Source organism: Papaver somniferum, unplaced genomic scaffold (genome assembly GCF_003573695.1).
Source record: "Papaver somniferum cultivar HN1 unplaced genomic scaffold, ASM357369v1 unplaced-scaffold_10, whole genome shotgun sequence".
Taxonomy (NCBI): domain Eukaryota; kingdom Viridiplantae; phylum Streptophyta; class Magnoliopsida; order Ranunculales; family Papaveraceae; genus Papaver; species Papaver somniferum.
The window spans coordinates 19,345,267-19,354,059 of record NW_020618825.1 but is presented as its reverse complement, the minus strand read 5'-3'; the positions used below and the strand labels follow the sequence as shown (position 1 = coordinate 19,354,059).

At 36.1% G+C, this 8,793-nt stretch overlaps 1 pseudogene; it reads left to right on the top strand.

Moving 5' to 3' along the window:
- The first annotated feature begins 878 nt into the window (after positions 1 to 878).
- On the top strand, positions 879 to 8,504 carry LOC113326506 (annotated as a pseudogene).
- The last annotated feature ends 289 nt before the right edge of the window (positions 8,505 to 8,793 follow it).

Genomic DNA, 8,793 nt, shown 5'->3' with positions numbered 1-8,793 from the left:
ATAAAGGTAAATCCAGAAAAATATGTTTTCGGAGCGTCGTCGGGATATTTTTTGGGATACATAGTATCAAAGGAAGGGATTGAAGTTGATCCTGAAAAGGTAAAAGCAGTGCGAGATATGCCACCTCCTGCGACAGTAAAAGATGTTCAGAAATTAAATGGTTTGATAACTTCGTTGGGGAGATTTATTTCACGTTCTTCTGATAAGTGCAAACACTTTTCAATATATTAAAGAAAGGAACAAAATTTGAGTGCACAGAAGAGTGCGACAAAGCTCTACAACATATAAAAAATTACTTGATGAATCTATCAATTATGCAGAAAGCAAAACCAGGAGAGGATTTGTTGCTATATTTGGCATCAACACCATATGCATTAAGTGTTGTTTTGTTACGTTCAGACCAAGGAGTAGAAAAGCCTATATATTATATAAGTAAAACATTCAACTCTGCAGAGAAAAACTATTCCAAGATTGGAAAATTAATTCTCGCACTGGTTTATGCATCCTTCAAACTTCGCATATATTTCCAGGCTCATAAGATTAAGGTGTTCACAAAGGTACCAATTGAGCCTGCAATGAAGAATTCAAAAACATCAGGGAGAATTGAAAGATGGAATGCTCAAGTTGGGAATTATGAGATTAGTTATGAGGTTTTATCTTCACCTAAGTCGCAGGTTATTGCAGAATTCCTAGCAGAATTTCCATTGGAAGAAGATGAACATGTAGAAGATATGATGGATTTAGATGAAGAGCATGAGAATCTTAAAAATCTATTGACATATCATAATTCAGAAAGATGGGAAATACTAGTAGACGGATCGTCTAATGGATAAGGAAATGGGATTGGAATTGTCTTTATCTCACCAACAGGAGCGTGAATGGCCTACTCATTTAGGTTGGAGTTCGCGTACACAAATAATGAAATCGAGTATGAGGCAGTTGTACATGCATTAAAGTTAGCTATCGAAATGGAGATAAAATATGCGCGAATAACTAGTGATTCACAGTTGGTAATTCGTCAGATAGAAGGTAAATATAGTACAAATGAACCATCTTTGCAGAAATACAAAAAGTTGGTCATGGAATTAGCAGAACGAATTCCAAAAATAAGCTGGAGACACATAGGTAGAAAGGACAACAGATTCGCAGATGCATTGGCTTTCATACCTTCCATGTTAGTGGATCCCGTTGCGCGAGACATAAAGATACAAACACAGAAATAAGAAGAAACAAGAGAAGATGTGATGATAGTAGAAGACAAAGAAGAGGAGCAAATGAACGAAGACAAAGATTAGAGAACTGAACTTCATTTATATCTGGAAAAAGGGAGAGGTACCAAGAAAAAGGTTAGAAGCACACAAGTTAAAAAGTCGTCCGACGAATTACGAATTAAGGAATGGAATTTTGTATAGGAGATCATTTCTTGGACCTTCGCTTAGATGTCTTACACGAAAATAAGGAACGGAAATTCTAAAAGCATTACACTATGGGGATGTTGGGAATCATAGCGGAGGAAGATCACTCGCATACAAAGCGAAGATACAAGGATATTATTGGTCATATATGCATGAAGATGCAAAACAAGTATCAAGGCGATGCGAGGAATGTCAACGTCATGGAAAAAAGATACACGCACCCGGATCAATGTTAAACACGTCAGCAAATGCATGGCCATTTGGAAAATGGGGGATTGATATTGTTGGTTCGTTTATACCAGGTACATGACAAAGAAGATATTTAATCGTCGTAACAGATTATTTTACAAAGTGGGCAGAAGTAAAAGAAGTTCAGTATATTTGTGATAAAGATATATTCACGTTTATTTTTGAGAATATCATATGCAGATTTGGCGTACCCGCACAGTTAGTCTCTGATAATGGAAAACAATTTGAAGGCGAGAATATAGAGATGTTACTTAATGCATTTAAAATCCAAAGTGGGAAGTCTACCCCTTTATATCCGCAGAGTAATGGAAAGGTAGAGGCAACTAACAAAACAATCGCAGATATACTGAATAAGAAGTTGGAAGGACATAATAAAGGGTGGTGCGAACAAGTACATAATGCAGTATGGGCATACAGAACAACGAGGAGAGAAGAAACAGGAATGTCACCCTTCTGTTTGACATATATGGTAGAAGCAGTGTTACCAACAGAGGTCATTATCCCAACAACAAAGAAAGAAGCTTGGGAGTAGAATCTAAGTGCGGATTTAATTTTAACAAAACTTGATGATCTGGAAGAAGTTAGGGAGGTCGCTCTACAACATATGAAAAATTATCAAAGAAGATTAGCTCGAGAACACAACAAACGAGTTAAGATAAGAGATTTTCAGCCAGGAGAATTGGTGCTGCGAGAAATACCAATTTATCAAAAAGGAGGAGATGGGAAACTAGAAAAGAAGTGGGACGGACCATATATAATCAAAAGAATATTTGTTAATGGAGCTTATGAGTTGAAGGATCCTAAAGGAAGAGATGTAGGGCGCAAATTAAATTGTCCTTGAAATAGATTATATTTGAAGAAGTATTATCCATAAATACTTGCGATAAGAATTGCACAGGTGAAAACGATGCAAAGTTACGCATACGAGTTCATATTTTGAACATGGATGTAAAATTCAATTTAATGAAAAAAGTTTGAAGTCTTCGCACAGTATCAAGATATTCTTTTATAAGAAAAAAGTAAGACCTTGAAGTAAGACCTTAATAGAAGGAAATAGAAATAAAAACTCTAATTAGGGAGGCTAGGCATCCGAATGTGGCGTGCAACCTAGTTCGCATAAATGCAAGAGGAAAAAAGTAAGACCTATAGCACGTCATAGTCGGGGAAAACCTGGTAAAGCATGACTCAAGGGAAAGCTACATCGACCCTGGAACTTGAGTCATGGAGATTTGGGGTAAGAAAAATGAAAATTCCCATCCAGGAAAGACACCTAAATCGAAAGATTGGTATAATAAGATATTTCCTAAGGAGTGCAGAAACTCGATCAGGGCGCCGAGGTACACGGTTGAGTCAAGAGTTCCCGGGGCGTATGTAGCGTACCTTGACGCTCTTGACAAGTCCTGACTATGATTCACTCGGTCCGAAGATACCCCACTTAGGGTGCAGTCTCGTAACCATAAACCATATCGGTGGAGGGATAAGAGACTGCGAAATCAAATGGTTGTTGTATTACCTGATGGGAGGAGCCAACCTTAACCCGGTAAAGGTAAGCTTCCTTGAAGGGGAAACCAGTGGGGAGATAAGGACGACACCCTTCATTAGGGAGTTGAATTGTGTCAAAAGACGTAAATGTCATGAGGCTTTTTACTCACGGAGTATGAAGGCTATTCATATTTAAGCACATAAGAAACCTGAAGAGGTAACAATACAAGAATATGATAAGGCGAGATTAATGGGTCTTTACATTTAGGTGTAATGACCGTCTGTGATCTCGTCGCACAGAAATAAAAGATGCATTCAGGCAAAATAAGACCTTTACTTAGGAAGGAAAAATAAGACCTCAAGAGAAAATTTATATATAAACTAATGATGTTTTGCAGGGAATAAAAGACTTAGAAGAAAAAATAAATTTGTACACTTGTTTCTTACAATAAATATAATAAGAAGCAAGTATGGGAATTAAAACAAAGTGATATTATCCTTCTTGATCAAGAAACAAGTTCAAAATATGCCAAAATAAAAGAGGGGAATTCGGATAGAGAGAATTACTCAGAAGGATCTGGTTAACAAGAGTCTGAGCCTTAACATGAGCTTTGCGAATAACTTCTTTCTCAATATTTCTGGCATTAATTTCCGTGAAATTTTGAAGATATGCGAATTGTCTTCGCGCTCGGTCCCGTGAAGTAGTGAGATAAACCTGCAGATTTGTATAAGATATCTCCAGGTTCGCACGATCTTTGTGAACTTTAGCTAAGTCAGACCTCAACTGGGAAATATTAGATTGATTCGACTTTTCGGAGCTTGCCAAGAGTAATACAATATCATAATTAAGAAACAAGATTCGCATTAGTAAAGTCTAAGGTAATAAACAAAGAAGACAAGCAAAATAAGGTAGTCCACCTTAGCTGATTACCTTCACAGAGTTTAGAAAAGGCAACAGTGGTATTCTTCATACTTTCCATAGCTTTATCAAAATCGTCACCAATTAAACCATTGAGACGGGATCGAATCTTCTTTTCATCAGCAGAGAGGGAATTATTCTTTTTATTAAGGACATCATGAGAAGTAGGTTCATCTTCACGGTCAAGTTTATCTTATTTTGGATGATTTTTTTCATTATGGGTATTTAATTCTTTAAATGATGATTCGTGCTCAATTTATAGCGTGCGAAAATATTGTTCTTGATCTTCATTTATTTTCTGAAGAATTGAAAACTGACGCGAAAACATTGCTTCTTTCTTTAGAAAGGAACGTTTCTCTATCGATAGAATATGGTTTTCTTCTGATAAGGTTTGATATCTTAAATCAGCACTATTCAATAATTTAGATAAATGGGAAATTTGAGCGTTTAATATTTCAGCCTCTCGAGTAAGATGACTATTTTCATGAGTTAGATTGTTAATCTGGTCAAGCGAGTACGAATGCTGGTTATCTAATTGATTTAATTGGATCTGCAACTTCTCATTATTCACACGGGTGTCTTCAGCAAGAAATTGAAAAGTGAATCTCTCCGCAATTTGCTTCTGGTTTAAATCTTAACAAATATATGAATAAGTTTAAAAGAAATTAATAAGCGAAGACATCCACTATAAGATGCAGTAAATAAAGAGAAAATACGTCTAAGTTTTTGGTTTTCGTTGCGCAGACCTTCGGAATCAAGAATTGCAACTTGGAGTTCTCCTTTTAGTCTAATGATTTCCTTTTGTAGAAGAGTGTTCTGATACGAAAGTTCTAATTGGGAGCAGCTAGATTCAAAACGTCTTTCAGCTAAAATCATTCTACGATGGGATTCCTAAAGAAGAATTAAAATAAGGATAAGTGATAGGGATGGTACGATCAAGAAAGCATATACAAGAGGCACTTACCAAGACATCTAGAGCGGTATGAAAGCTTGGATCAATTTGAGAATGAATCTCGTCCCTAGTAGCTTTGTCAGAAGGAAACCCGCATAGCAATTTACTCAAGGCGGAGCAAATGCGAAGTTGGTGAGGATCGTTAGTAGACGATTAAGCAGAATTGATGATGCCAAGTAAAGTTTGAGAAGCAAACTTTACATTATCCAAAGCTTTCTTATCAAGAGAAAGAGGTTCCAATAAAAAAGAGGAAGATGAAGAAGGGGAAGCAGAAATAGAAGAAGAATAAGGAGTAGTAAAATTCACAGGATTAGGAATATCATTCTATATGGTATCAGTGTTCGCTAAAGTTGAAATAGTTTGAACAACGTCCGAAGAAATCGCAGAGGCAGAAGCAGGGATATCCTTTATTCCTTGATCATCGCACTTTGGAGTAGAGATATTCTTTGTTCCTTGATCAGCATTTTTCTCTTCGGAAGGAAAGATTTCTTCGAAAGTAACGAACAAATTCGCATCAGTAGGATGAGTATTAGCTTGAGTTGTCTTTTATGCGAGAATAGAAGAGGAGACGTTCGCAACACCAAACTCAGGAATAGCTTTATTTGATTTAAGAGCTGTAGGCTTGCGAATTCTCTTAAGCTTTGGTCCTTTTCCACCACCCATCTCACAATCGGAATCCTGCAAAAACAACGCAGATAAGAAATAGAGGCAACAATATTGTTTGATAAAAATTAAGATATTTCTTACTCTTTTTTTATGTGAAGTATTCCTCTTGAGAGATTATTTGTCTTTGGTATTTGAAGAAGATTTAGGATTGGGAACAGTTACTTTGAAGTCATCTGAGGATGAGTTTCTTCTGCAAACAGTATGGGAATAAAGTTAATCATAAGATCAATAATTATGATCGATAATTGTGATTATCAGAAGAACAAGAGATTGATTTTGATAAATTATGCAAACCTTGAATCGAGATCCATGAAGATGATAATAAAAGAACAACAACAACAGTAGCAGCGATGAATCAGAGAAGCAATAGCAGAAAGATAAAAATCCCGAAGAAATTGGAAAGAAAAAAATGAAACCATAAAAGAAGAAGAAGCTATTTCTCTAGGATAAATCAATAAATAAGTAAAAGAGATGACCGGTTAGAAATTGGGTATATCGATAAAAAGGAGAAGAATCGACACGTACAGATAAATAGACTGAAATTATGGAAAAATGTCGGCAAAGCGGAATATGAAAAGTTGAACATGTGCGATACTTTAGGATGGAGATTTCTCATATCGTTCTCTCTATAAAGAGAACGAAATGAGAAGAGGCGGAATGTAGGAGTGATATATCGCACATTCATTATGTATGCGAAGTAAAGGTCATGCAATATAGGCGACGATCATCCCACATAGTAAAATGGAGATGACGTATTTGATGATGTCAGCATAATCACGAGTAAAGTATGAAGATCTGTGCGAAGTGTAGAGTGTGCGAATCTGAGTGAATGTACATGAGCGATTGTAACACACAATGATTCCGAAAATAAATGATCTATTAGCTGTCATCCACTATGTAAGTATCCTATATAAAGGAAAGGGCTGTCATGTAATGAGGGATCTCTTAGTGTGTGTTAGACAAAAAATTAAGAGAGAGAAAGTTTATTTGGAGAGCAAGTAAAACCTTTGTATTATCTTGTATTCAATTTAAGATTTCAATAAAATAAACGAATAATCTTCACCATGATTTCTTAGTATATTGTTCATATTCTTATGCAAGTGTGGTTGTAGGATTTCCTGCAACTACAAGAAAAAAATACAAACCCGTGTTACTGCTGTAAAAGGAAGTCTGTTCATGGTGAAAGCAATGAAGATAAACTGTCGGAGACTTTATATGACAGAAAAAACATGTTTAGAGATTTGGGTTTTCCTAAATTGGCAAAAGACAATGAGGAGGAGGAGGGTTCAGCTGCTGGGTTTCTAATGGTGAAAAATAGATGGTCTGATTGTCACTGTGAATCATGTCTTTCATGGAAGAAATTTGAAGATCATAATCTTCATGCTGTTACAAAAGAACCATCAAATTTGAAGTCAGCTCATGAAAATGTCATATTTATACATGGGTTTCTCTCTTCTTCACACCTTTGGACAGAAACGTTTTTCATAATCTCTCTGAAAGTGGGAATCAGAATTGCAGGTTGTTTGCAATGGATCTCTTAGGGTTTGGAAAAAGTCCCAAGCCACATAACTGTTTATATACAATCAAGCATGACTTAGAAATGGTTGAGAAATCTGTCATCTCTCAGTTTGAATTAGGTTCATTCCATTTAGTTGCTCACTCAATCGGTTGTATAATTGCATTGGGATTAGCTTCTAAATACCAAAAATCAGTGAAATCATTAACACTAATTGCCCCTGTAAGTTAGAACTACAATTTACATCTGCTGCCAGGAATTCATGTTCAATTAGTTAAACAGTTATTTCAAAGAACTAATACTTGTTGTTTTTAAAATATATTTTTAGCCATACTTCCCTGCTTCATCAAAAGAGCAAGCAAGTTTAAATGCACTCAACATGATAGCTGAGAGAAAATTATGGCCACCACTATCGTTCTGATCTTCAATAATTTCAGGGTATGAACATTTGGGGAGGAGCATTTGTTTCATTGTCTGCAAGCATCACAGGACATGGGAATGGCTTCTCAAGCTAATCACTCGAAAAAGGTAAAATTTCTTGCAAATTTGAAAAATTCACTAATAGCAAGCACTATGTCTATGGTGCACATATTCTTGGTTATGGCTTTAGAATGTAGAGAAGAGCAACCATTATGGGGGAAAATTCTCTATATTCTAGGAGGTAGCCAAGGCTTCTCTATGGAATGCAAGAAATATGCAGCATCCTGTAGAGAAGGCTTAGCTCGCGGAAACTAATGTTTCACTAGTTTCGTTATGTGTATATGCGCATGACAGGTAGATTCCATATATATTTTTGGACTTGACTAAGCACACCCATCATTCAGCTTGGCATACCATGCAATTATGCTAATGGATGGGTATATTGAGGCCGTGCGTTCATCAGAAATTATGCTAACAGTATTCCAAGGTGATAAAGATGGAGTTATTCCAAGGTGATATTGATGGAGTTATTCCAAGGTGATAAAGATGGAGTTATTCCAAGGCCGTGTGTTGTGTGGAGGAGCAAAGCTAATGGATGGGTATATTGAGGCCGTGCGTTCATCAGAAATTATGCTAACAGTATTCCAAGGTGATAAAGATGGAGTTATTCCAGTAGAGTGTAGTCACAATATAAAGTTGAAGGTACCTTCCGCAGAAGTTAGGATAATACATAATGCTAATCATAGTTCCCTAATTCTCAACCGTAAAGAGGTTCTTACTAAGGAGTTAGAACACATTTGGTTTTCTTCTGCGGACAAGTCCAATAAAAATGTTTTTCCATGGAAGGGCGGGGTTGGGGACGGACCTAACAAGGGGCCAACTTAGGCTATAGCCCATCCCTGTTTTTAAACCAACATCTTTCACCATGGAGAATTTGTAAAATTTTATTTTTATCCCCAATATTTTGTCCATATTAAGAGAGAGTTAGCATTTAAACATTATATTAGTTGAAAAATAAAATCTCCGTAGCAATATAAATATTTCCCATTTTGTTTTCATAAACTGTCGATCGCTTTCTCTTTCTGTGTTTATATTTTGATATTAATTTTGTCCATGGCAGTTGTCTATCTATCTAGTATTCTACCATGGATTAGAATTGGCTATTAACGACAAG